General features: G+C 48.2%; 1 long non-coding RNA gene across 2 annotated transcripts in view; it reads left to right on the forward strand.

Annotated features, from left to right (window-relative positions):
* The window catches only part of LOC132673096 (uncharacterized), a 42,926-nt gene that overhangs the window by 17,482 nt on the left and 1,041 nt on the right, over positions 1-24,403 (forward strand). The window contains exon 3 of one of the 2 annotated variants that reach the window (XR_009607868.3): positions 10,685-13,012. The exons of the other annotated variant lie outside the window; for it this stretch is intronic. This is a non-coding gene — a long non-coding RNA (uncharacterized LOC132673096). Of the gene's footprint in view, positions 1-10,684; positions 13,013-24,403 lie in introns of those variants that run through there. 2 annotated transcript variants of the gene reach the window in all.

Raw genomic sequence — 24,403 nt, forward strand, 5'->3', positions numbered from 1 at the left:
GGAGAGGAAATAACGAAGTATGATTGTCCCTCCGACTGCCCATCCCCATCCCGGAGTTAAATGTGTACCCACCTGCCCTATGATAAATGCATGCATAAGTTTGTGTGGTTGGTGTCTCTCATATCTTTTAAAAAAAATTTTTTAATGTTTATTTTTGAGAGAGAGAGAGAGAGAGAGAGAGAGAGAGAGAGAGGTCGTAGGTGGGGGAGGGACAGAGAACGAGGGAGACACAGAATCTGAAGCAGGCTCCAGGCTCTGAGCTGTCAGCCCAGAGCCCGGCATGGGGCTCGAACCCACAGACTGCGAGATCATGACCTTGGATGCCTAACCAACCGAGCCACCCAGGCGCCCTCTCCTGCCCCTTCTAGAGAGACTTTGCAGAAGGTGTGTTGATGGAGCTTGTTTGTTTAGCTGTTTATTTTTGGCCCATCAGCTGGAAGGTCAGCACGCTCCATTTTCTTACTTAGACTCTGCCCCAGTTAGAGCTACAATGGCCTTAAATAGCCAGGCACTGTGCCGGTTCCAGAATGTGGTGGGGAGCACGGAGACACCCTCAGTAGCTTACCACCTGTTGAGGGACTGGACCAGCAAACAGGGATTAGACATCTCATGACCGATGCTGAGATGAGAAGGAACAAGTGCCGATGGAACCTGGAGGAGAGGGGCCCCCTCTGGGTGTGGGGGTCAAGGAAGCTTTCCAGGAAGAAACTACTGAAGGGGAAAGCAGTAGGAGCCCCGGGGTGCTTCGGGCACCAGGAATGGCGCGTGGCAAGGATCTAGACAAAGCTCGGCGTGGTCACCACACGCCGCTGGAGCAGGTCACATCGTCTGGGCCTTCTCTGTCACGTCGAAGAGCGTGGACTTCATGGTAAGGATTTGCGCTTCAGGAAGATCTCTGTGTGGTGATCTGCGGAAGGGCTTGGAGGCGGTGGGAGACGGGAGGCAAGGAGTGGGTAGGAGGCTGTCGGCCCAGGTTAGGGCAGCCGCAGAAAGGAGCTGTGCAGACAGATGGCAGAGGCCTCTGGGAAGTGGACTCCATAGACTTTGGCGACGGGGCTGAGGCGAAGTGTCGCACACTGTAACTCGGCTGACCGGGTGGATGGCGGGATGTTCTTTGAATGAGGAACTTACGAGAAGGAGCGCGTTGGCGTGGGAGAATGATGGCGCGTTAAACCTCGGACTGGTTTGGGTTTCATGGCTGCAGTCAAGGCTGGCTTTGTGGGTTAGCAACCTTGGGCAGTCGCCCTGCGCTCAGAAGGGTTCTGCACTTGGTTCAATGCTCTGCTGCCATGGTCTTGAAATTCACACTAAAGTTGGAGCGAGGGGCCCCGTGTTTTCATTTGGCACAGGTCCTGTGTACAGCTCATCCAGGCTGAAAAGTCAGGGAAGCAGCTTGCTTCCCCAGGTGGAGACAAAGGGGTCCGGGAGGCTCCAGCACAGGGAGAGGTATTTAGCACCCGGGGAGGGGACTGGCTCAGGAGGGAGAACATGAGGGAAGAGAATCCATGGTAGGACCCTGTGACACACAGCCTTTTAGGGACAAGACCGAAGGGGGAAGAACCTCCAAACGCAAAGACCCTGTGACCTATTACGGTGTTTTGCCTTGGAGGTGGAGCGTGCAGTGAGCCGTTGCCTCAGGTCTGAGGCGTGTCTGGCTGTGTCTCAGGTTATCAGCTAAATGCAAACTCAATCAGTGAGTGCAAAAGAATCTTACCAACAACTATCTATGAGTCATGATAGACATTTGTAACTTTCTCCAGGTTCCAAAGTATTTTCATTCATTCCTTCAGCAGCTATTTAGATATTTACTGAGCACCTACTATATGCCAGGCACTGCGCTGGGTGCTAGGGATGCATCAGTGAACAAAGGACACAAAGACCCTACCCTCGAGGAGCTTACATTCTAGGGAGGCGACACGAACAGTAAATAATAAACATGATATGTAGGTTAATCGTATAATAGATTAGGGGGGACTGCAGTAGCCACTTAGGTTGTCCGTGCTTGGTAACATTTACCAACTGGCTAAACACCATCATGGGTGGGTTACATAAGGAGAATTCTCCACCGGCCACCCACCTTATCATTTGTGAATTCATCTCCCCACTAGCTCTTCTTGGTGACAGTAATAATGTCCCCTTCTTATTAAGTCCTTACTGCACACTGGATATTATGCTAAGAGCTTTACTTGCATCGTCACATATAATCCCACCAGCCACTCCAAGAGGTAGGTACTATTTCTAATCTTCTTTTACAAGCGCTCCGGCGGAGCCTTGGCGGGATGAGGTAACTTGCGCTCAGTCATGGGTAGTGAGTGGTAGAGAGCCTGGACTTAAATCCAAGTACGTCTGGTTCTCCCACCCAGGTTTTTAACCACTGGCAGAGCAAAAGTTTTTCTTTTTCCTTTTAAAGGAGAACATTGAAAACTAGTAATGGAGACAAAGTATGGCTTGTCGCTTTCCCAAACCCTACAAGCACTTTTTTTTTTTCTTTTTAAGGTGGAGTCTATTCCTGCTGGGAATAGCAGCCATCAGTTTAAGTAGCAGAGCGCAGCTAATGCCTAATGTGACAGAGGCTCAGAGCCAAAGGCCTTGATAAGGTGTTTGGTTCAAAGGCACTTTGAGGCTGCATGAAGCGGAAAGCTACAAAGCCCTGGGACAGAGCCCCTCACTACCCTGTGGGCTGTGATGTCCCTGTTTGGAGGGGATTTATGCATCTGTGTCAAATGCACGGTGTGTGCAAGGTTTTCCCGGGCTTCACTGTCATCAAAAGTGCCAAGAGAATTACTGACTCAAAATAATCATAACAGCTACCACTTATCGAGTGCTCCTGTGCCGGGACTGGCTAAGAGCTTTATGTAATTACCTCCTTTAATCCTCATAAGAGCTGGTGGGAGAACAGAGGTAGGTAGGTCCTGTGAAGTAGGCACAATTACAATCCCCAGTTGAGATACAACAAGCTCGAGACTTGCTCAGGGACATTGGAGATGACCCGCTAAGGGTGACGGTGTCTAGGTGGTGGAGATGGGATTTGAACCCGGGAAGGGCTGCTGTCTTAGCCACCGCCCTGTGAGACCTGCCGCAGGCCCCGGAGACGCTTGGAGGTCGCCGAGGCTAACGAGGCCAGAGCGGGGCAGGGGCCTGTTCAAGGTTGGGAAGCAAGCCTCGGGCAGAACGGGGGCAAGAATCAAAGTGTCCTGACCCCTTGTCTACACCCTTTCAACATGCTGTCGAGCTTCTCTAACAGCTTGTGCAGCAGGGATTCCTAAAACTGACCTAGAGGAAAAATTGAGGAGAGTTCTATTCCTAAAACACTTCCGTAGCTCTATATGCAATTAGCCATTATTACTCAGAGAGCTTGGCTTTGACCCTGCCCGCTGCCCTGCATTTCTCAGCTGTTGTCGATGACCTCGTCTACGTCGTCATGAGCTCATCTTTGTTGAGAGGCAGTGGTGTGCTCGGCCAGTGAACCTTCCACCCTGTGTGCACCATGTCGTTCCCAGCAGGGAATCTCTTTGGGGCTCCAGAGACCAGGCCCAGAGATACGGTTCTAAAACAGGCCACCGCTTCTGTGCTGCTTTGTCACTGCGAATGTGCACACTGCCAACAGCAGCCAGTGTTTATTGGCGGTTGACTATGTTTCAGGCTTTCTATAGAACGCTGTTTAATCTTTACAACTGCCTTTGGAGGAAGTATCTCTTTTAACCCCATTTTACAGTTGAAGAAACTAAGGCCCAGAGAGACGATGACACTTGCCCTAAAACATGGCCAGGAAGCAGCAGATTCAGATCTTGACCCTCTAGGGTTTGTATGACTTAAGAGTCTGTACTTTGCCCCTTGACTCTTTTTTTTTAATTTTATTAAAACAATTTTCTTAAAAAAATAAATCTGTATTTATTTTTGAGAGAGAGAGAGACACAGAGTGAGAGCAGGGGAGGAACAGAGAGAGAGGGAGACGCAGAATCTGGAGCACGCTCCAGGCTCCGAGCTGTCAGCACAGAGCCCGACGCGGGGCTTGAACCCACGAACTGTGAGACCGTGACCTGAGCTGATGTCGGACGCTCAGCCGACTGAGCCACCCAGGCGCCCCGCCCCTTGACTCTTGACTGTACTTTTGGGAAGGTTGTCCCAGATTCTGGGGGAAAATCTAGGGAGCCATTTTTCTTGCACGTGGCTCACCTTGTTCTTTGGACACGAGGCCAAGGCTCCTCCATGCCCTTGAACAAGGACAAGCTGATGCGCCCGAATTGTCCACCTCAACACCTGAAGATGACTGAACTGAATTGCCAAGCTCGCGCTCCTATACCTCAGTTAAGTGACCTTATGTTTTCTCCTGGAACACCCAGCAGCTACTATTTAAGGCCCTTGCATGTGGTGGGCACTGAAGCAGTTACTGGGGATGGTGACAAGGTTCACGCTCCCTGCTTTCCCTCAGCTCATAGCCTGGTGTGGAAGACAGACAATGAAACAAGTAGTTTCAATATTGCGGGGTGAGTACAACAATGAGGCAAGGACAGACTGCTCAGAGGCACACAGCAAGGAAATTGAACCCAGCCTGGGGGGTGTCATCAGGGAAGGCTTCCTGGAGGAGGTGAGGTTGAAGCTGATTCCTAAAAAAAAGGCCAAGAAGGGATGGAAGAATGTTATAGGGAAAAACCTGGGGTGAGAGAAGATGGGGGGCTCCTTTTAAGACAGTCCATTCCATCTTTGCTGTATCTTTGCATGTCTTAGCTTGCCTGGGGTCATACACCTAGGAGGTCAAACTGTTTGTCTCCGGAGACAACGCTTCTAGCTTCTCTACTCCATGTGCCCTTTCTTCCTCTGGAGGTTGTTGTGTCTGCCCGTGATGCCTGGGACTGTTGCTGCTGTCTTGGCACCATGAGGGGAGCCAGCCCGAGGGCAGATTCACTGAGAGGGCACAGCAGAGAGATATAAAGAACCTGAGTTCTTTTTTTTTTTTTAATTTGTTTAAATGTTTATTTATCTTTGAGAGAGAGAGAGACAGAGCACGAACAGGGGGAGGGGCAGAGAGAGGGAGACACAGAATCCAAAGCAGGCTCTAGGCTCCGAGCTGTCAGCACAGAGCCTGACGCAGGGCTCAAACCCACAAACCGTGAGACCATGACCTGAGCCAAAGTCGGAAGCTTAACCGACTGAGCCACCCAGGCACCCCAAGAACTGAGTTCTTGGTGCCATCATGTAGTTTCTGAGTCAGCCAGCCCTGGACTCTGGCTCGCCTCTGCTGCCCTCAAGTGACACAGTGCTCGAGAGCATAGGCGTACCTGCCTGCTCTGCCCCTCGATGGTCATGTGACTTTGGGCACGGTAACTTCTCTGAGTCTCAGCTTCCTCATCTCTAAGATAGGGATCATAATAATTGATAATAGTTGTACTTACCCAGCAAGTGACGTTGTGAGGAGTACATGTGTTAATGCATGTCACGAGCTTACAATAATGCCTGGCCTTAGGAAGTGCCAACAGATGGAAGCTATTAATATTGCCAACACATATTTCCGTAGTCGGCTCACACTCCCAGCCTTTTTGAAGCTCTCAATTAATAACAGAGAGACTCGGGCTAATCACAGTGCAGGTTGATCAGCTCTGTGATAGAGCCCAGAACGGGGAGCAGTTAACTTTTGCAGGAGGGAGCAGGTGAAGGTCCATCGAGGCCATGTGTTTGAGCAAGGGCCTGAAACATGAGTAGAAGTTTGATGGCAAAGAGGAGGAGGAGAGGTGTCCGTGGCGGTGGGCGCAGCCTGAGCAGGGCATTGAAGCCTTTCAAGGGCTTGGTAAAGGGCAAGTAGCTGGTGCGATTAGGACGTCACGTGTGGCCGCATGTGGAAACGGGGGTTGGGGCTGGGTGTGGAAGGCCTTGAGTGCCAGACTAAGGGGTTGGTCCCAAACAGGGTCCATGGGATCATAGTCCTGAAACAAGTGTTCCGTGGCGGTCAGGTCAGGGATGGAAGGGCTGCACACATCACAGTCCCAGCAATGGCCGGCGCTCATTAGCATAATAAGGGCTCTGACAAGTCCTGTAGGAAAACCTGTCTGACTTGGTTTCACCCAGTGTTTTACAAACTTATTCGCAACAAGGAGCCCTTTATTTACCCAACAGTCATTGCTGCAGGTCACACTTTGGGGGATGCAGTTCCAGACGCTGGGGAGCTGACAAAAGGTTTGAAGCATGGGAGTGAGGGGGTCAATTCTGTGTTTTCCAAAGATTCCTCCTAATGATTTAAACAATAACAGGTCAAATTAAGTCAGAAGTAAGCTGTTTCAAAGAATTGGCCTGCTCGGCTGAGGATCTTTAATTTTAAATGGGTGACTTCTCTCAGCTGTGTCCCTCTCTGAAAGTCTTCTACCTTTCAAGTATCCAAAGCAGAAAAACTTCCTGCCACGTACTGTAGTTTTCCTTCTGACCTTTTTGCTCTGGTTCTTTAAAGCTGAAGGTTAGATAATTCAGGGGGCTCAGCACTTGGATTGACACTTGAAAGCTGCTGTGATGCTTTTTTGGGGGTTAGAGGTTAGAGTCACTGGAGCTGCAGTCTGACTTGAAAAAATTTTTGAAGTTTTTAATTTTCATTCCTTTCCCCTCTCCTCTCCTCTCCTCTCCTCTCTCCTCTCCTCTCCTCTCCTCTCCTCTCCTCTCCTCTCCTCTCCTCTCCTCTCCTCTCCTCTCCTCTCCCCTTCTCCTTTCCTCCTCTTTCTCCTCCTCCTCCTTCTTAACATAAGGGACAGTTGAAAACGATGCTTTCCAACTCGGCAACTCCTGCTGAAGGCAGAACGTATGATAAACATGTCCCTTTGGAAGACTTTGGCTGAGGTTGGGATGTCTCAACTGCTGGGCAGTGGGGAGGGGGACTTATGAAAAATACAGATTCCAGGGAATCTGCATTTTGGGTGATTTGGATCCACAGTAAAGTTGAAAACTACAGTTGGAAAACTTCAGATGTTACACATCCGACTTACAGATACTCTCTAGGTGAGAACGTCTCTTCCTTATTCATGTCCCCTCCCTGCTGCCCATCTGTCCAGCCTCCAGCCCCAGGGTGCTCCCCTAGGATGGGCCCTATCCCAGACCACACAGACTCTGGTCCCACCCCCTGGATCTCTACTCCCCTTCCCTGCTCTCTCACCCCCCTGCTGTAGCCAGTGTCCTTGCTCCTAGGGTGGTGAGGAAGGAGGCTCAGGTGCAGGAGCAAGGACTTGGGGTGAGGGAGGTGGTGGTGAGCATTTTCAGGGACTAATGTCATCGGTGCTGGTCCAGCCCCGGGGTGCTCTAAGTGGTTTCACGTTATGGGTATCTGACTCCCATATAGCTTCTGCCCTAGGAATGGCCACGGGGAAATTTTCTCTGTTTGGGATCTCACGAGCTCCTCTTCCCTTCTGGCTATATCCTTCTCCCCTTGCTTTTTTTTTTTTTTTTTTTTTTAAACCTTTTCATCACTGCAATATTGCTTTTTTTCTCCACACTGTGACAGATCACCTCCCGGGGCTAAGTCACTGGTGACAACACTGGTGACAACAAATCCTTATGACTATTCTCATCTTCCACCCCAGTTCTGCTCTTAAAAGAAATATCCTATCTTCTGCCACACCAGGATCCCCACTTAGGAGGCCTTATCTTGGTCCTTCTCCAGGAGAGCCATCCCAGCTCTTGGGAGAAAAAGCTCCAGGCTGGGTTAACTACTAAAGAGATCAGTAATACCTTCCCCACTGGGAGGTGTTGGTGCCCTGGAGCTTTTGGTCTCTGTCTTAGCTGGGGCTCTCATAACAAAACACCAGAGACCGAGTGGCTTAAACAACAGGAAGTTGTCACAACAGTTCTCACTGTTTTGGGGACTGGAGAGTCCACCATCACAGTGCCAGCAGGGTCGATGTCTGGCTAGGGCTCTCTCCCTGGGTTGTAGAGGGCCACCTTCTTGCTGTGTCTTCACACGGCCCTTTGTCAGTATGTGTACATGGAGACAGAGAGGGAGAAAGCTCTTGGTGTCTCTCTCTTTTTAAAAAAATTTTTATGTTTATTTTTGGGAGACAGAGAGAGACGGAGCATGAGTGTGGGGTGGGGGGGAGCAGAGACAGAGGGAGACACAGAATCCGAAGCAGGTTCCAGGCTCTGAGCTGTCAGCACAGAGCCCGACGCGGGGCCCGAACCCACGAGCCATGAGATCATGACCTGAGGTGAAGTTGGACACTTAACTGAGCAAGCCACCCAGGCGCCCCTAGCCACATGACCTTATAAATATTATATATATTAGTCAGGGCTTCTGATTGTGAGCAACAGAAAGGAACTGTGGCTGCTGTGAGCAAAAAGTAAATCTACTGAAAGGCCATTGGAGCCTACATGGGATCTGGGAGACCAGGCTGGGAAAAGAGGTGGGACTTTGTAGTAGGAACTGTAGTGAAGGTCAGGCCTTGGTGAGAGTCTCAGCCTCACACACACTAGCCACCACCATGACTTTGATCTGGGAATGTGCCTTCCTTCGTTGAGGCACTTGCTTGAGCTTTAAAGAATCAGGAATGAGGGTCTGATAGGCCAAACTTAAATCATATGCCTGCCTTGGGAAGTGGGTGAAGATGCCAAGGTTTTCAATGACCCGACCCTCTCTTCCCCAGCTCAGTCCTCAGGTCAGGGCTGCAGTGGACTGGGAATTAGCCTCCTGCCGAGTTGATAGGAGGATTCTATTATTAAAAAGGAGATCTGGGTACTTTTTGGGAAGAAGGTGGATAGTTGGATGTTTCAAGCCACAAAGCAATAAATATGCAATATTCCATTTGTTTGCAGAAAGCTCCAGATTTGTACCTTTAGCTCTGGACTCTTCCCTGAGGCCCAGCGTCTCTAGGATATCTGATAACCACCTTGGACTTAACATATCTGAACTAAAACATTTGATTCTCTTGCTCTTGCCCAAATCATTCATGCCCACCCCCACCATCTTCCCCATCTAATTCCACCATTTGCCTAATTTCTCAGACCAGAACATGAGGAGTCACCTCTGATTCCTTGCTTGCTCTTGCTTACTACATCTGTCCATTGGTAGGTTCTGTAGGCTCTACCCAAAAGATAGCTGTGTATTTTCCACTTCTTGTCATCTCCATTGTTTTGTTTGTTTTTTAAAGTTTATTTATTTTGAGAAGGGGGGGCGCGGTAACAAGAAGGGTAGGGGCAGAGAGAGAGGGAGAGAGAGAATCCCAAGCAGGCTCCTCACTGTCAGCACAGAGCCCAGTGTGGGGCTCTATCTCACAAACCATGAGATCACGACCTGAACTGAAATCGAGCCAGATGCCCAACTGACTGAGCCACCCAGGCGCCCCATCATCCCCATTGTTACTACTCACATCCAAACAACTACTATCTCTCATTGGACCACCTCAGTAGCTTCTAACCTGGATTTCTTGGTCTCTTCATGCTCCCCTATAATCCGTTCTCTATGAAGTGCGCTCTAAGGCATGGATCATATCAGGACTGTCTCATAAACTCCAAGCTTTTGGCCATGGCTTCAAGGACCTCTTCCTGATCTGGCCCTTCTCCATTTCTCTGACTTCTTTTCACACTGCCTTTCCCCACCCACCCTCCTATTCATTGCTCTCCAACCGTGCCAGTCTTCTTTCCATACCTGTAATATGCAGCCTCGGCCTGGCTCAGTCCTTGACTCCTGCCATTGTCTCTGGAATGCTCTTACTCCAAATCTTGGCAGGGCCCCTTTTCATCATGCAGATCTAGAATCAAATGTTGCCTCCTCAGAAAGTCTTCCTCTGACCACCCAACCAAAGGTGCTCCCCATCTGTACTTTCTATCATATTACTGTTTTGTCACCTTATGGCACCTATCATTATCAGAAATTATCTTATTTATAGTTTACTTTGGTTATCTGCCTCAAATTAAAATATAGACTCACCCAGAGCCGGATTCTTGTCTGCTCACTGCCATGTTCCCAACTGCCTAGGAGAGTGTCTGACACATGGTGGGCACTCAGTTGCTATTGATTATTTGTGAATGATGGTCCGGAGCCCTCCAAGCCAAGGGTCCCACTTAGGGCGAAGCCCCATGTGTGTAAGGGGGGGATGGATATGGCAGCAGCCCAGAGGGTGCAGCCCCAGTCTCTATCCAGCCATATACCAATAGCCCCACCTGGACACTGTCCCCTCAGTGCTTCCCCGCCAGCGAATGGCCCCATGGTCTCCATGTTTGCCCAAACTTGAAGACCAGGTGTGACTTTTAATTCCCCATTCCCCACGTCTAATCAATCACAAAGTCCTAAAAATCAATAAAAAGACAAATAACCCAACAGAAAATCAGATTAAAGCTGTAAACAGGCAGATCACAGAAGAGAAATACAAATGGCTATAACCACATGAAAAGATGCTCAACCTCATGAGAAAGGGCTCAGTAAAATGAACTTTCTCTTACCCCCTCAAGACGGATAGAAATTTACAAAAATAGGTAAAATATCTAGTGTTGGGAAGGGTTGAGGAAATGAGTGCTCTCATGTACTGTGGGGGTAATACGAGCGGGTTGAGCCTCTTTGGAGAACCACTTAGCAGCCTCCATCAAAAATCGAAATGCATGGTGAGCATGGTGCAACGGGGAGCAGCTCTTCCTGGCTCCCTAGGGAGCATCTGGAGGAGACAAAATATCCCAAAAGGCATAAGAAGGATCTAATCCAGAGGTCTTCCTTCCCTTACAGCCAGCCAGTTGAAGAAGGATCTAGTTTCTTTGGAGACTTGTTTGGTTTGAGTGTTCTTCCTCCACCTCTGTCCGCTGAAAATCAACACATCCTGAAGTTGGAGATGGGGGAAGACCCTGAACTCACCTCCTGCCGTGGACACACCAAATCCATAGCTATGTCTAGAACAGTTGTCTCTGAAAAAGACCTGAAAGCTAGCTGCGTAGCTCCTCCACAGCAAAGGATAAAAAGGCCACACTGAGATGGATAGAAAAGACAGAGATATGGTCTTGCTAAAGACCCCACTCCCAGTGCAGTGACCCATAAGCACAAGGGATCCCACAAATATGGTGCATATCCCTGAGAAGAGGATTTGACCCCCACACTAGGCACTCCAACCCTTTGGACCTACCCTGGAGAGAGAAGTTTTCTGAACATCCGGCTTTGAAAACCAGTGAGACTTATATCCAGGAGACCCAAGAGGTTGTAGGAAACTGAGACTCTGCTCCTGAAGGACTCAGACACAGACCCACTTGTCCTGGAACCCCGTACAAAAGTAGCAGGTTGGAAAATGCCTAGACCATATGTGAAGGAGACTCATTGGCTAAGCTTAAAGTATCTGCCAGAGGGCCAGGGGTCTGTTGGAACTCTCTCTGGGGAAGGAGGCTCTGGTGGGTTCCATTTTTGCACTCTCTCTTCTACTTTGCTAGTGGACACCATTTTTGCACTCTACCTTTATCTTGCTAGTGCCATTTCCCCTGGCCCAGTTCTGTCCTGTGGTCCCACCCTTCTAAAGCTGGTGGGTTGGCTCACCCTGACCCAGTACACCCCCGTGTGAGGCTGCTCCACCAACCTGGTGGGCAGATGTGGCCCCACCACTGCTGACAAGTGCATGCCGTCCACACAGGGGATGTCCCTTGAATGCTTGGCTCTGATGGCCAAGGGGGCTTGCATTTCTGGGCCCCATGGGACTGAAGCAATTGGATAGACAGTTTTGGGCAAGGGAGCACCACAGGGCACTGAACAGACAGCAGACTGAAACACATTCCCAGTTTTCCTGTGATCACTCCTTCAAGACTGGGAGAGACAGCCATTTCACCTAATGCATAGAAAGAGACACAGAGAGTCAAGCAAAATGAGGAAACAGGAAGATGTTCCAAATGAAAGAATAAGATGAAACTCCAGAAAAAAACCTTAATGAAATGGAGATAAGTAATTTACATGGTAAAGAGTTCAGAGTAATGGTCATAGAGACGCTCATTGATCTTGGGAGAATGAACACAGAGAGAACTTCAACAAAGAGACGGAAAATAGAAGAAAGTAGGAAACATAAATCTCAGAGCTGAGGAATACAATAACTGAAATGAAAAATAACACTGGTGGGATGCAACAGCAGACTAGATGAAACAGAATATGGGATCAGTGACCTGGAAGGCAGGGCAGTGGAACTCACCCAAAACGGAGCAATAAAAAGAAAAAAAGAATTAAGGAAAGTGAAGATAGCTTAAGGGACATATAAACAACATCAAATGAAACCACATTTGCATAATAGGGGCCCAGAAGGAGAAGAGACAGAAAGAGACAGGACACTTATTTGAAGAAATGATGTCTGCAAACTTCCTTAACCTGGGGAAGAAAACAAGACATCCAGATCCAGGAAGCCCAGAGTTCCAAATAAAATGAACCCAAAGAGAATCATACTAAGACACATCATTAAAATGTCAAAGTTAAAGCATCTTAAAAGCAAAAAGAGAAAAACAACTTATAACATACAAGGGAACCCAATAAAATAATCAGCAGACTTTTTAGCAGAAACTTTGTAGGCCAGAAGGGAGTGACATGATGTATTTGAAGTGCTGAAAGCAAGACTTACAATCAAGAATACTCTACCCAGCAAGGTTATCATTCAGAATTGAAGGAGAGAAAAAAGTTTTCCAGATAAACAAAGACCCAAGGAGCATATCATCACTAAAGCAGCCTTATAGGAAATGTTAAAGGGACTTCTTTAAGCTGAAAAGAAAGGGCAGTAAGTAGTAACAAAAAATATATATATGAAAGTAAAAATCTCACTGGCAAAGGTAAAATATATGGTAAAGGTAGTGGACTAATCACTTATAAAGCTAGCATACAAAAGTAATAAAAATAACTATAGCTACAGGGGTGCCTGGGTGGCTCAGTCAAGTGTCCAGCTTCAGCTCAGGTCATGAGCTTGCAGTTCATGGGTTTGAGCCCCATGTTGAGCTCTGTGCTGACAACTCAGAACCTGGAGGCTGGATCTTGCTTCAGATTCTGTGTCTCCTTCTCTCTCTCCTCCTTCCCTGGCTCGCACTCTGTCTCTCCCTCTCTAAAAAAAAAAAAAAAAAAAAAAAAAAAAAAAAATTAAAAAATTTTGAAAAATAACTGTAAATACAGCAATTAAAGGGTATACACAGAATAAAAAGATGTAAAATGTGACATCAAAAACAAATGTGGGAGAGTGGGAATAAAAATGTAGAGTTTTATTTTATTATTATTATTATTTAAATGTTTATCTGTTTTGAGAGAGAGAGTGCACAGACACATGCACGCAAGCACGGGAGGGGCAGAGAGAGAGAGGGAGAGAGAGAATCCTAAGCAGGCTCTGCACTGTCAGTACAGAACCCAATGCAGGGCTCGGATTTCATGAACTGTGAGATCATGACCTGAGCCAAAATCAAGAGTCAGACACTCAACTGACTGACCCATCTAAAAAATGTAGAGTTTTAGAATGTACACACATACACACACACACACACACACACACACACACACTTAAAATTACTTAGCCATATAAAAGAATGAAATCTTATCATTTGTGACAACATGGACGGACCTTGAGGGTATTATTATACTAGGTGAAATAAGTCAGACAGAGAAAGACAAATACTGTATTATTTCACTTTATGTGGAATCTAAAAAACAAAACCAATGAACAAACAAAAAAAGCCAAACCAAACTCATAGATGCAGAGAATAGATTGGTGATTGCTGGGGGTGGGGTAGGGGGATGGGAAGGTGTAAGCAAAATAGGAGAAGGGGACCAAGAGGTACAAATTTCCAGTTATAAAAGAAATAAGGCATGGGGAGGTGCTGTACTGCCTGGTGACTTTAGTTAACAATATTGGATTGCATATTATGTAACTTTATATGATGTCAGGAGGAAAGTAGACTTAGTGTGGTTACCATTTCACAGCGTATCCAAATATTCAGTCATTATGTCGTACACCTGAAACTAATGTTATATGCGAATTACATATACCTCAATAAAAAAGGTGGAAATGCAAAGAAGAAATAAAATAAAATAAAAATGCACACCCTGCAACTTGCCCATGCCACCTGTAGTTATCTTTCCCAGAGCAATACTTAGGGAATAATCAGAGAGCAAAGATGGTCACTGCAACATGGTTTATAAAAGCAAAAACTTTGGAACAACCTAAGTACTCACCAAACAGAGGTATAGTTAAACAAACTGGGTACTTCCCTCTTATGGTCAGTAGCCAGTGCTACAGTGGTTTAAAAAAGAGTAAGATACATCTTTAAATATTGATGTGAAAATGCATCCAAGAAATGCAAGACACATTGTTAAGTAAATCACACAGGTTGCAAGGGTGCCTGGTTGGCTCAGTCGATTGAGCGTCTAACTCTTCATTTTGGCTCAGGTCAGCATCTCAGGGTTGTAGGATCGAGCTCTGTGTCAGGCTCTGTGCTTAACCTGGAGCCTGCTTAAGATTTTTTTTCTCTCTCTCCCTCTGCCCCTTGTCCTGTTTGCACCCCCTCTCTCTAAAAATAAACAAACCAAAAACACGGGTTGCAGAATGTATTGACAGTATGATCTTATTTATGTTAAATAACCACACAATGTATATTTATACTAATAGCTAATATTCACTTATTAAGTAATAATAACTGGTAATATTTACACAGTGCTTACTCTGTTCCAGGCACTGGTCTAAGTGACTTAGTTACACTAACTCATCTATTCCTCATAATAACTCTTTTTTTTAAAGTTTTTTTCTTTTCTTTTTTTTTTTTTTTTTTTGAGGGAGAGAGAGAGAGGTAGGACCAGAAAAAGAGGGAAAGAATCCCAAGCAAGAGAGCCTGATACAGGGCTTGAACTTACCAACAGTGAGATCATGACCTGAGCTGAGATTAAGAGTTGGACACTTAATTGACTGAGCCACCCAGGCACCCCTCCTCATAACTCTATGAGGTAGATACAATAGTGAACATCAGCCCCACTGCTAGATGAGGAAATTGAGGCACAGAGATGTTAAGCGATTTGCCTAAAACTGCATAGCTAATAGGTAATGGAGTTGGGATTGAAAACCAGATTGACTACATCTTTTAACTATTGCACTGGTGTAACAGGCACTGTGAGAAGCACTTGGTATATTTTTGTTGGTATTCTCCTATTTATAGAGATAAGAAAACTGAGCTACAGAGAGGTAAAACAGTTCACCCAGAGTCACCTGGCTTGTGAGTAGAGTCAGATCTGAACCCAGATGTCTTACATCAGCACCTGGGTTCTTAACCACTACCCTCTCAGTAGTTACAAAGATTTATGGCAAAAGTCTAACTTCCAAACAATTGAGAAGAACGAAGGGTAAAAAGAGATTGTGTCTTTTTCCTCCTCCCCATTTTTCCTTTCTGTCTTAGAATTCTGGAGGGAGCCAGGTCAGGCGGGACAGACATTTGCCGCCTCAGCCGGGCAGAGGTGGGGCTGGGGCTGAGACTGGAGGCTGGGGTCAGAGTAGACCTAGTTGGTCCTGGACCTGGAAGGACTGTCTGTTGGTGGCTGCCCACAGTGGGAGGGGCCTTGTCAGTGTGATTGGAGCCCTGGGGGACCTGGCAGGTTGGGCAGGTGGTTGATACAGAAACACCATGGGATCCGGGAAGTGGGTGAGAATATGACTGTCCAGTGAGGCCAAAGAGGGATCTTCAGGGAGACCAGTGAAGGCCCCTATGCCCCAGCTTTCCTCAGGGAAGCTTCTAGAAAAGGCAAAGAAATGGATTCTTCCATAGAGCCTCCAGAAGGAACCAGCCCTACTGACATCTTGCCCTTAGCCTCGTGGAACTGACTTCAGACTTCTGGCCCCCAGAGCTCTGAGGGAATGAATTCGTGTTGTGTTAAGCCATCAAGAATGTGTGGTCAGTTATTAGAGCTGCTGTAGGAATTGAATACAATCCATCTTTTAGGTGCCTCTTCAGTTTGTCCTCTTTTGCCCCATTCTTGCTTCCCCTCACGGTCTCATCCGTACCTGTCCCTTAGTCTCACAGCAGACATCCTGTGATGGCTTTCATGACCCATATTGACAGCGGCCCCTCCTACTCACAGCCGAGCCCCAGTCCACTAGTTTCCGGCCTGTGGTTCCAGCTTCATCTCCTGCCTCGCCTTTGTGATTCGGCACAGCCATTCTTAACCTGGGGTCCACGTACTCACTCGCTTCCTCCCTGCTCGATTTTTATGACTAGTTTCAGAAGGTCTGTGAACCCCCTGGAATTCAGAGCAATATTTGCCACGCACACCTGTGCTCATGTGTATCTCCTGGAGACAGGATCTACAGGTGGCCCTAAGCAGGTTCTCATGCCCCCAAGGCAATGACATGCTGGTGACAGGTTCTTGTTCCCGGCACGCATCATGCTGCTTCACCCAGCACCTTACTCCATGTTCCATCCACCTGCAGTGCCCTTCCCCCAGAATTCTTTCATTCCATTCATGTCTCTGCTCTGTGCCCCCTCCTCAGAGAGGACCCCGGGGGGAAGCAGTGAACAGGAGGACCCTCCCTCCCCTGCCCGCCCCCCCGGAACACAGGTAAGAACTCTTCACTCCTCCCTCCTGAATCTGTGAACCCCAAGGGAGGGACCTGGGGGGCTAGAGTTCAAGGTATTTTCCCAAAGGACAACATTTTCCTCCCTAAGAGAAATTCTGGCGTCAGCCGCTAGATAATAATTTCCCCACCTCATTACCTAAACCATAAACCTGGACGAAATAAATGTTACAATGCTGGTATTAGAGCTCTGCTTTGGAAGCGAAGAGAATTGGGTGATTAGTTCCAACCTGGGGAATTATGGCAAGTCCACGGAAGAAATGTCATTTGAGCCATTTCTCATTGGAGCACGGGAAGGATTTTCAGAAGGGGAAAAGCAAGACAGAAATGGGAGGAAAAAAGGCGCGGGGGACAGGACAGTGCTTGGCGTGGGGGCCAGTGAGTTGTCTTGTGATGGCTGAGCCTTTGGGTTCTTGGAGGGAGCTGTGGCCAAAGAGGTCACCCTGTGGCCTCATCATGGGAGTTCTGGCCTGGGTTCCGAGGAGCGTGGGCTCCACGGTGAGGCGGTGGAGAGCCATCACCAGGAGAGCAGTAGACGCAGCTCTGTGTCTTGTTTGCTTTGATATTCTCGTCACCGAACAAGGTGTGCGGTGCATAGTAGGTGCTCGAGAGATGCTTTGCCCGAGGGAGTGAGTGTGTATGGGAACGCTGACTTCGCGGGAGGTGAATTGAGTTGGGAAGAGGCTAAAAATGGAAGCACCAACTGAGAACAAACTGAGGGTTGATGGGGGGTGGGAGGGAGGGAAGGGTGGGCAATGGGTATTGAAGAGGGCATCTTTTGGGATGAGCACTGGGTGTTGTATGGAAACCAGTTTGACAACAAATTTCATATATTAAAAAATAAATAAAAATAAATAAATAAAAACAAAAATGGAAGCACCTACGAGATGCTTTCCCAATAGTTCAGATGGGGAATGATGAGGCTGCCCCAGGGTGGGCACGGGGTGGAGAGTGAGGAGCACACAGGGAGTTATCACGGGAAGGACAGACAGGACTTGTTGCTTCTGGGGTGGGGGAGCGGTGGGGTGGGGGAGGGGGAGAGACTGGGGCAGGCTGAGGTCTGTGACCTGTGAGGGGTGGGTGGTGGCGTCATTCACCAGCGGGGACCCAGGAAGAGGAGCACGCTTGGGGATGGAAGGGTGGAGAAGAAAACGAAGCCTTAAGGAGGCTGGTGTTCTGAGTTTGCTCAGGTGTCGGATGCACAGGGTGGGGGTTGGTGCAGGGAAGGCAGGGAGGTGGCATTGTCGGCGGGGGGGGTGGGAGGGGGACAGTGGTGTAAGTTTTACAAGTGATTCAGGTTATGCCTGCCCTTCCCGGTCTCTCCTCAGAGAACACTCTGAACGGTGCTTTTCCAAGGACGGAAACCTCATTTGTTCTATCTCAGAACAAACCAAAACCAGCTGGAAGCAGCTATTTTTCATCCCTGTCCTCAGCCACCAGCTCCTCCTGGGAGCCCTCATCCTGTTATCTCTCAGCTTGGCATGACCATCAGTTTGGACTGGGACAAGGCACTGTATCTCATGGAGATTTCCCTGATATGCTATCAGCAATGGGCTTTCACTTCGAGTCACTGTGCTTCGAAGTGTCCATGAGAGGACCAGGCCAGCCTGATGGCATGTTAATTATTTGGAGATCTTGAAGGCATTTCTAGATCATAGTTAAACTATGAGGTAACCCCTAATTCCTTATCCTGAATCTGCCCCAAGAGTCCCAAGGCAGTGCATAGGGAAAAATCATAGCCATCTGGGGGGCATAGACAAAAATCTTGGGGGTTTTAGAGGGGACTGTGGTTCAAATAATTTCCCTGGGGTAACCCTGGGTATGAGCTAGTGATTTGCTTTTTTTCTTTTCTTTTTTTTTTTTTTAACGTTTATTTATTTTTGAGACAGAAAGAGACAGAGCATGAACGGGGGAGGGGCAGAGAGAGAGGGAGACACAGAATCCGAAGCAGGCTCCAGGCTCTGAGCCATCAGCCCAGAGCCCAATGCGGGGCTCGAACTCACAGACCGCGAGATCGTGACCTGAGCTGAAGTCGGACGCTCAACCGACTGAGCCACTCAGGCGCCCCACTAGTGATTTGCTTTTATTCGTATTCATCCATCCATCCATCCATCCATCCATCCATCCATCCATCCATGCATCCACTCACCCTTTCATTTCACAGATGGTCACAACAGGCCCATGCTAGGTACTAGGAACACACAGGTGAGCAAAATGGACTTGTGTATTTTGTTGCTCAGGCAGAATGAGTAAATGAGTAAACAGGCCTTTATAGCACTGAGTACTGAGATGTCAAGTGTAGATCTGGCAGGAGACAGAGGGTGGGGGGAGAGAGAGAGAGAGAGAGAGAGAGAGAGAGAGAGAGATGGGGACCAAGGGGTGAAGGGTAAAGTATGCTCCATAAAGAGGATGCAACAGGTACAAAGGCCCAGTGGTTTGGGCAGTGTGAGGTGTGAGAGAAGGAAGCATGATGAGTTCAGGAACTCAATATGACTAGAGTGTAGTGGGCACGTGCACGTGTGTATGTGTGGGTATGTGTGCCCATGCACACCGGGTTATGTGTTCATAGAGGCACACCCACTCGAACACGCATATGCACACATATGCATATACACACACGTGGACTAGTGTGTGTGCACACCTATGTGCATGCACGTGTGGCTGTGCACACACGTACGCACACATGTACATGCATGTCTGTGTGTGTGCCTGTGCGTGCACATGTACCTTGGGTAGGGCGACTGGAAAGAGAGGAAGGTGGATAATGTGGACAGGGAGATAGTTATAGTCTCTTTTCCTCAAAGGATTCAGGATTTAGGGGCACCTGGGTGGCTCAGTTGGTTGAGTGTCTGACTCTTGATTTGAGCTCAGGTCATGATCCCAGGGTCATGGGATTGAGCTCTGCTGTGAGTGTTGAGCCTGCTTAAGATTCACTCCCTTTCTGCCTCTGCCCCCTCCCCAGCTTGTGCTTTCTTTCTAAAAAAACAAAAAACAAAAAAACAAAAAAATGCACTACAACCCCCATCCCTCTGCCCCAAACAGAATTTAGGGTTTAAGTAACAAAAGCCAGGAAGGGGATTGTTTTGCAGGTAAATTTCTGCCCCCTTTCTGGACCTCTTGTGGTCAAACAAAGCTCCCCGAGGAAAGGGGGCACTGAAGGACCTGGCCACCTTCATGGCATGATTAGATGGAGCCCAACAATACCCACAACGTAACCACTCAATACATTAGTTTGCCCCACACCCCTATCATTGCAAAAGGAAAGAGTTAAAATATTCCTGGTTCCTAATTTCAACCCTTGCTCTTGGGTTGCATGAAGACCCATCAAGTGGAGCTCAGAGAGCAAAGGTATGTCAGGTCTCTGCCCCAGGCTGTTTCTCTCAACAGAAGAGAATGATGTTGCTAAACAGAAATTTTCCAGGCCAGTGGCTGACAACCCAGTCGTGCATTTGGACAAAGAAACAAACGCAGACCAAGCTCCTGTTCTGCTCCAAGCACGGCTCCTGCGCATGCAGGTTAATTGTTTGTGTTGAACATTTCCTCCGGAAGACTGATATCTTAGCGGGGAGCAGAAAAGGGAGGGGTCATGCCACTCAGCCTCCCCAGCCAAGCTCAGAGGACTGACGGTGGCTAATCCCAAGCTGCCGGTGAAGGTTGGATGGTGGCCCCCACCTTTGTCTTGAGAATCAGAGCCCCACTTTCCACCCCCAACACTATGCCCACCCCCTGAGCACCAGGGTGTCTAGCCCTTACTCAGCCTTTCCTGGCACGTGTTCTGGGAACTCACTTTATGGCAGGCCCTGTGGGAGGCCAGTGCTGCCTCCTTGGCGTTGCTCTCCTTGGAGAGATGGGGGAAGAGGCATGTAACCAGCTAAGTACAATATAGCATGACAAATGCCATGGTGGGGGGATGGTAAGGTACAGCGCCAGGAGGTCCAATGACAGTATCAGCAATATGATCTCATGAACACTTATTTGCAGTAGGTATAGGCTGGAGGTTGGGAGTATAGCAGTAACGATAGTATCTATTGAGGGTTTACCAAGTGTTGGCCATTGGACTTAAACTGCTTACATGAATGATTTTATCTAATCCTTAGACGCGATCCCATGAGATACCTGTAATGGGCAAATTAGTGGCCCCCAAAGATGTCTACGTTTTAACCCCCAGGACCTGTGAAAATATTGTCTTATGTGGCAGAAGGGACATTACAGATGCGATTAAATTAAGGATCCTGGGGCGCCTGGGTGGCTCAGTCAGTTAAGCTTCCAGCTTCAGCTCAAGTCATGATCTCACGGTTCATGAGACTGAGCCCCTTGTTGGGCTCTGTGCTGACAGCTCGGAGCCTAGAGCCTCTTCAGATTCTGTCTCTCTCTCTCTCTCTCTCTCTGCTCCTCCCTTGCTCACGCTCTGTCTCTCTCTCAAAAATAAATAAACATTAAAAAATAAAACATAAATAAATTAAGGATCCTGAGATGGGGGGATTATCGTGGATTGTTTGAGTGGGCTCAATGTAATTACAGTCATCCTTTTAAGTGAATGTGGGAGGCAGAAGGGTCAGAGTCAGAGTGCTTCCATGTGAGAGGGATGTGGTAGGCCATCACTGGCGGAAAGGTGGGTATGTTGTATGCTTCTATTTACATTTGGAAATATAGAGTGTATCTAGGACTGGCAAATAGTTTCATAGTCGAATAAATAGTCTGTAACAATTGCTGGGAACACTGTGTTGAGAAAGATTGGACGGCTGTGTTGGAGCGATGATGTGGTACTCAATTAGCAATGTCTGGCTTGGATGTGGAAATAAAGAATGGGGCATGTTTGTTGGCTACTTGCCGTCCTGTGATCGCTGCACTCTTACACAGATGAGAGAAATGGGACCCAAGTAAGGAAACTGACTTGCTCAGGCCTTCGCCTGTCCCATAACAGCTGCATATCGCTTGTGGTGACCACATACTCCTTCCTGTCTGGAATGCTGGTTTAAGAATGGGCATATCTCAGGGTGCCTGGGTAGCTCAGTTGGTTAAGTGTCCGACTTCAGCTCAAGTTGTGATCTCACAGTTCAGAAGTTTGAGCCCTGCATTGATTGGGCTCTGGGCTGTCAGCACAGAGCCCAAAGACTGCCTTGGAATCTGTCTTCCTCTCTATCTGCCCTGTCCTGATTGCTCTCTCTCTCTCTCTCTCTCTCTCTCTCAAAAATAAATAAACATTAAGAAAAATAAGAATGGGCATATCTCTGTGCCATCAGATTCTTCTAAGTCTTGGAATCTAACACCCACCTGTGTGGGCTGAGGGCCATATAATCTCTGTCCCAAGACTTCTGTGGTTTTCTGTCAGAGCTTCTCCAGTTGAGGCTGGTCTACTGTGAGGTAGTGAACTGCTTCCCAGCAGCTCGGGAACCATGCAGGGAGTGCTGGACTTGGTTAACGGGTGTGGGTTACTACCTAGACAAAGTGCTTGGTTTTTCCGGGCCTTGGTTCCTCGTCTGTAAAATGAGACTGATGATGCTAATCTTTCAGGTGGCCAAGAAGATTGCATGTGATGACTACAAGTGGAGATGTGCAATGCAAAGCTTAACACACAGTGGTTGCTTAATAAATATTTAATTAAAAAAAATCTTAGGGTGCAGTGGAGAAGAGAGTGGGCTTTGGAGTCCAATCCTGGCTTCAGCTGAGTGTTCATGGGCAATTCATTTAATCCCTCCGGGCCACAGTTTGAACTCTGTCCTGTGAGGTTAACAGTGACAATGGAATGAACACACCACAGGGCTGTGGGGACCCGTGCTTGGACACCATGTATAAGGCACCTAGTCCTGTCCTTGGCATATTGTGCGTCTCAGTAGATGTGAGTGCCTTCTTCCTTTTCTGGTCACTGGAGGAGTCAAGTGAGGCTTTAGAGAGTCCCAAAGCTTGGATTTGGTGACCTTTGATATCCCTCTTGTTTCTGCACAGAGGAAACAGACAGGCCCCTGGGCTCAGCCCACCCTCCCCCAGCCTCTCTTGAAGTCATAGCTTGCCTGGCTCTCCGGACCTCAGCTTTCCTCATGGCTTTTGTTGAATTCATCCCTACTTCCGGTGTTCCAGAGTCTCGAGTGAGGCTTCCCCGAGCTCCCCTGGGCACCATAAGGTCCAGCTGGGTCAGGCCAGCCCTCCCCATGCAGGCACTCAGAACTGGATTATGGGGGGCTGGGCAGCAGGGCAGACGGCAGCTGTATAAGGGGCATCACTGGAACTGGAAAGTGATGGAGAAAAATCGCATCTTCTTGAAATCCTCTTGGGAAGAGGACAACGTAGGAATACTTTGGTAAGCTGCTTGTTGGTGGGGCTGAGACCACAGGTGGCATGCTGATAGAACAGATGGTCTCCAAATTGTCATCTAAGGGGGCTGGACTGGGTAACTGCAGGGCTTTGACTTTGGGAGTGAGGAATGCAAGCTCAGGTTTCTCTTTTTTTGCTTTGCTTTCACATGGTACCTGGTTTCATGAGCGTTGAGAAAAGAGAAGAGAAAAGAGGACATTCTTGGTTGAAGGTGGGCATAAGCAAAGGCCCAGAGGCATGGCCACTGGTGGAGGTCTCATAATACACGGCAACCACCAGAGCTAGTATAAGAGGGTGCCAAGATGGTACCCCGTTTTGGCATATGCTCTAAGACAATCAAGAAATCATTCTCCTGAAAACGTGTTTCGAGTGCTATGGCATTTCCCCCCAGTGACCCCATCCATAGAGTGGGGTGTGTGTATGTATGTGTGTGTGTGGGGGGGGGAATTATCCTAAGCCTAAGTCTAAAAAGAAGACCTTACATTGCCCCTGGAGTTTGAGACACAGTGCAGTGGTGATCAGCATGAGCTTAAACATAATTTACAGGGGCGCCTGGGTGGCTTGGTCGGTTGAGTGTCCGACTTCGGCTCAGGTCATGATCTCACGGTCCGTGGGTTCGAGCCCCGCATCGGGCTCTGTGCTGACAGCTCAGAGCCTGGAGCCTGCTTCCGATTCTGTGTCTCCCTCTCTCTCTGACCCTCCCCCGCTCATGCTCTGTCTCTCTCTGTCTCAAAAATAAATAAACGTTAAAAAAAAAAAAAACAAAAAACAAAACATAATTTACAGCTGCAAGGCTGGTAGGAGTGGGTGTGACCACACTGAGCTTCCACAGGCCAGAGGGGTGTGACCAGGAGCCTATGTCGCATGTAGCAGGGACATTTAAAAATAGATACCACCTGTAATGGTTGACTTTGTGTTTCTCCAGAGAACTCTAATATACCGTCCACAGGGCTTCCTGCCAGGGGTGAGGCCATCTCAGCAGCAAAGGCTGGAGGGGTACTGCTGGATGTAGGTTTGCAGGGGGCGGTATATGGGCCATCCATATAAGCATCCACTGGGTGACCAGTTGGATGACTGGCATTACCTACATCGAGGGGTCTGCTCTTTCGTGTTCCCAGTGAGAATCCATGGATCCCACGAAAGCCACTCACTCAGGATGGTTTGTGAGAGAAATAATCATCAGGAGATGGGACATCTCACAGGCCCCAACAGCAGCAGGCCTGGGGAGGGGTCTTGAAAGAGAGGCAGGAAGCCAGACCCATGCTTTCTCCATCTCCATCCTGTGGTTCTTGTGTTGCTCTCTCTGTGAGGTGACTCTTCGCTTGCTCATCCTTGTACCTTGCCTCAAAATGTCTTCTCCGTTTGCGGGCTCAAGACTGTCTGCCTACTAACTGTCACTTGTGTCTCTTAGTTCAAATTTTCAAGAGAAATCTGATTTGCTGATGGTTAGCTAGTGGCCTGTCTCCTCTGTGTCAGGAGCTCCCTTCCTCCTCGACAATAAGCAGAGGCTGGGAGGTAAGCCCCACCTTGCAGTGGATGGTGCGTGGGACTTCTCTCTCCCAGGGCTCTGAGTGGAGCAGACT

This window comes from Panthera onca, chromosome C1 (genome assembly GCF_046562875.1).
Source record: "Panthera onca isolate mPanOnc1 chromosome C1, mPanOnc1 haplotype 2, whole genome shotgun sequence".
Classification (NCBI taxonomy): Eukaryota; Metazoa; Chordata; class Mammalia; order Carnivora; family Felidae; genus Panthera; species Panthera onca.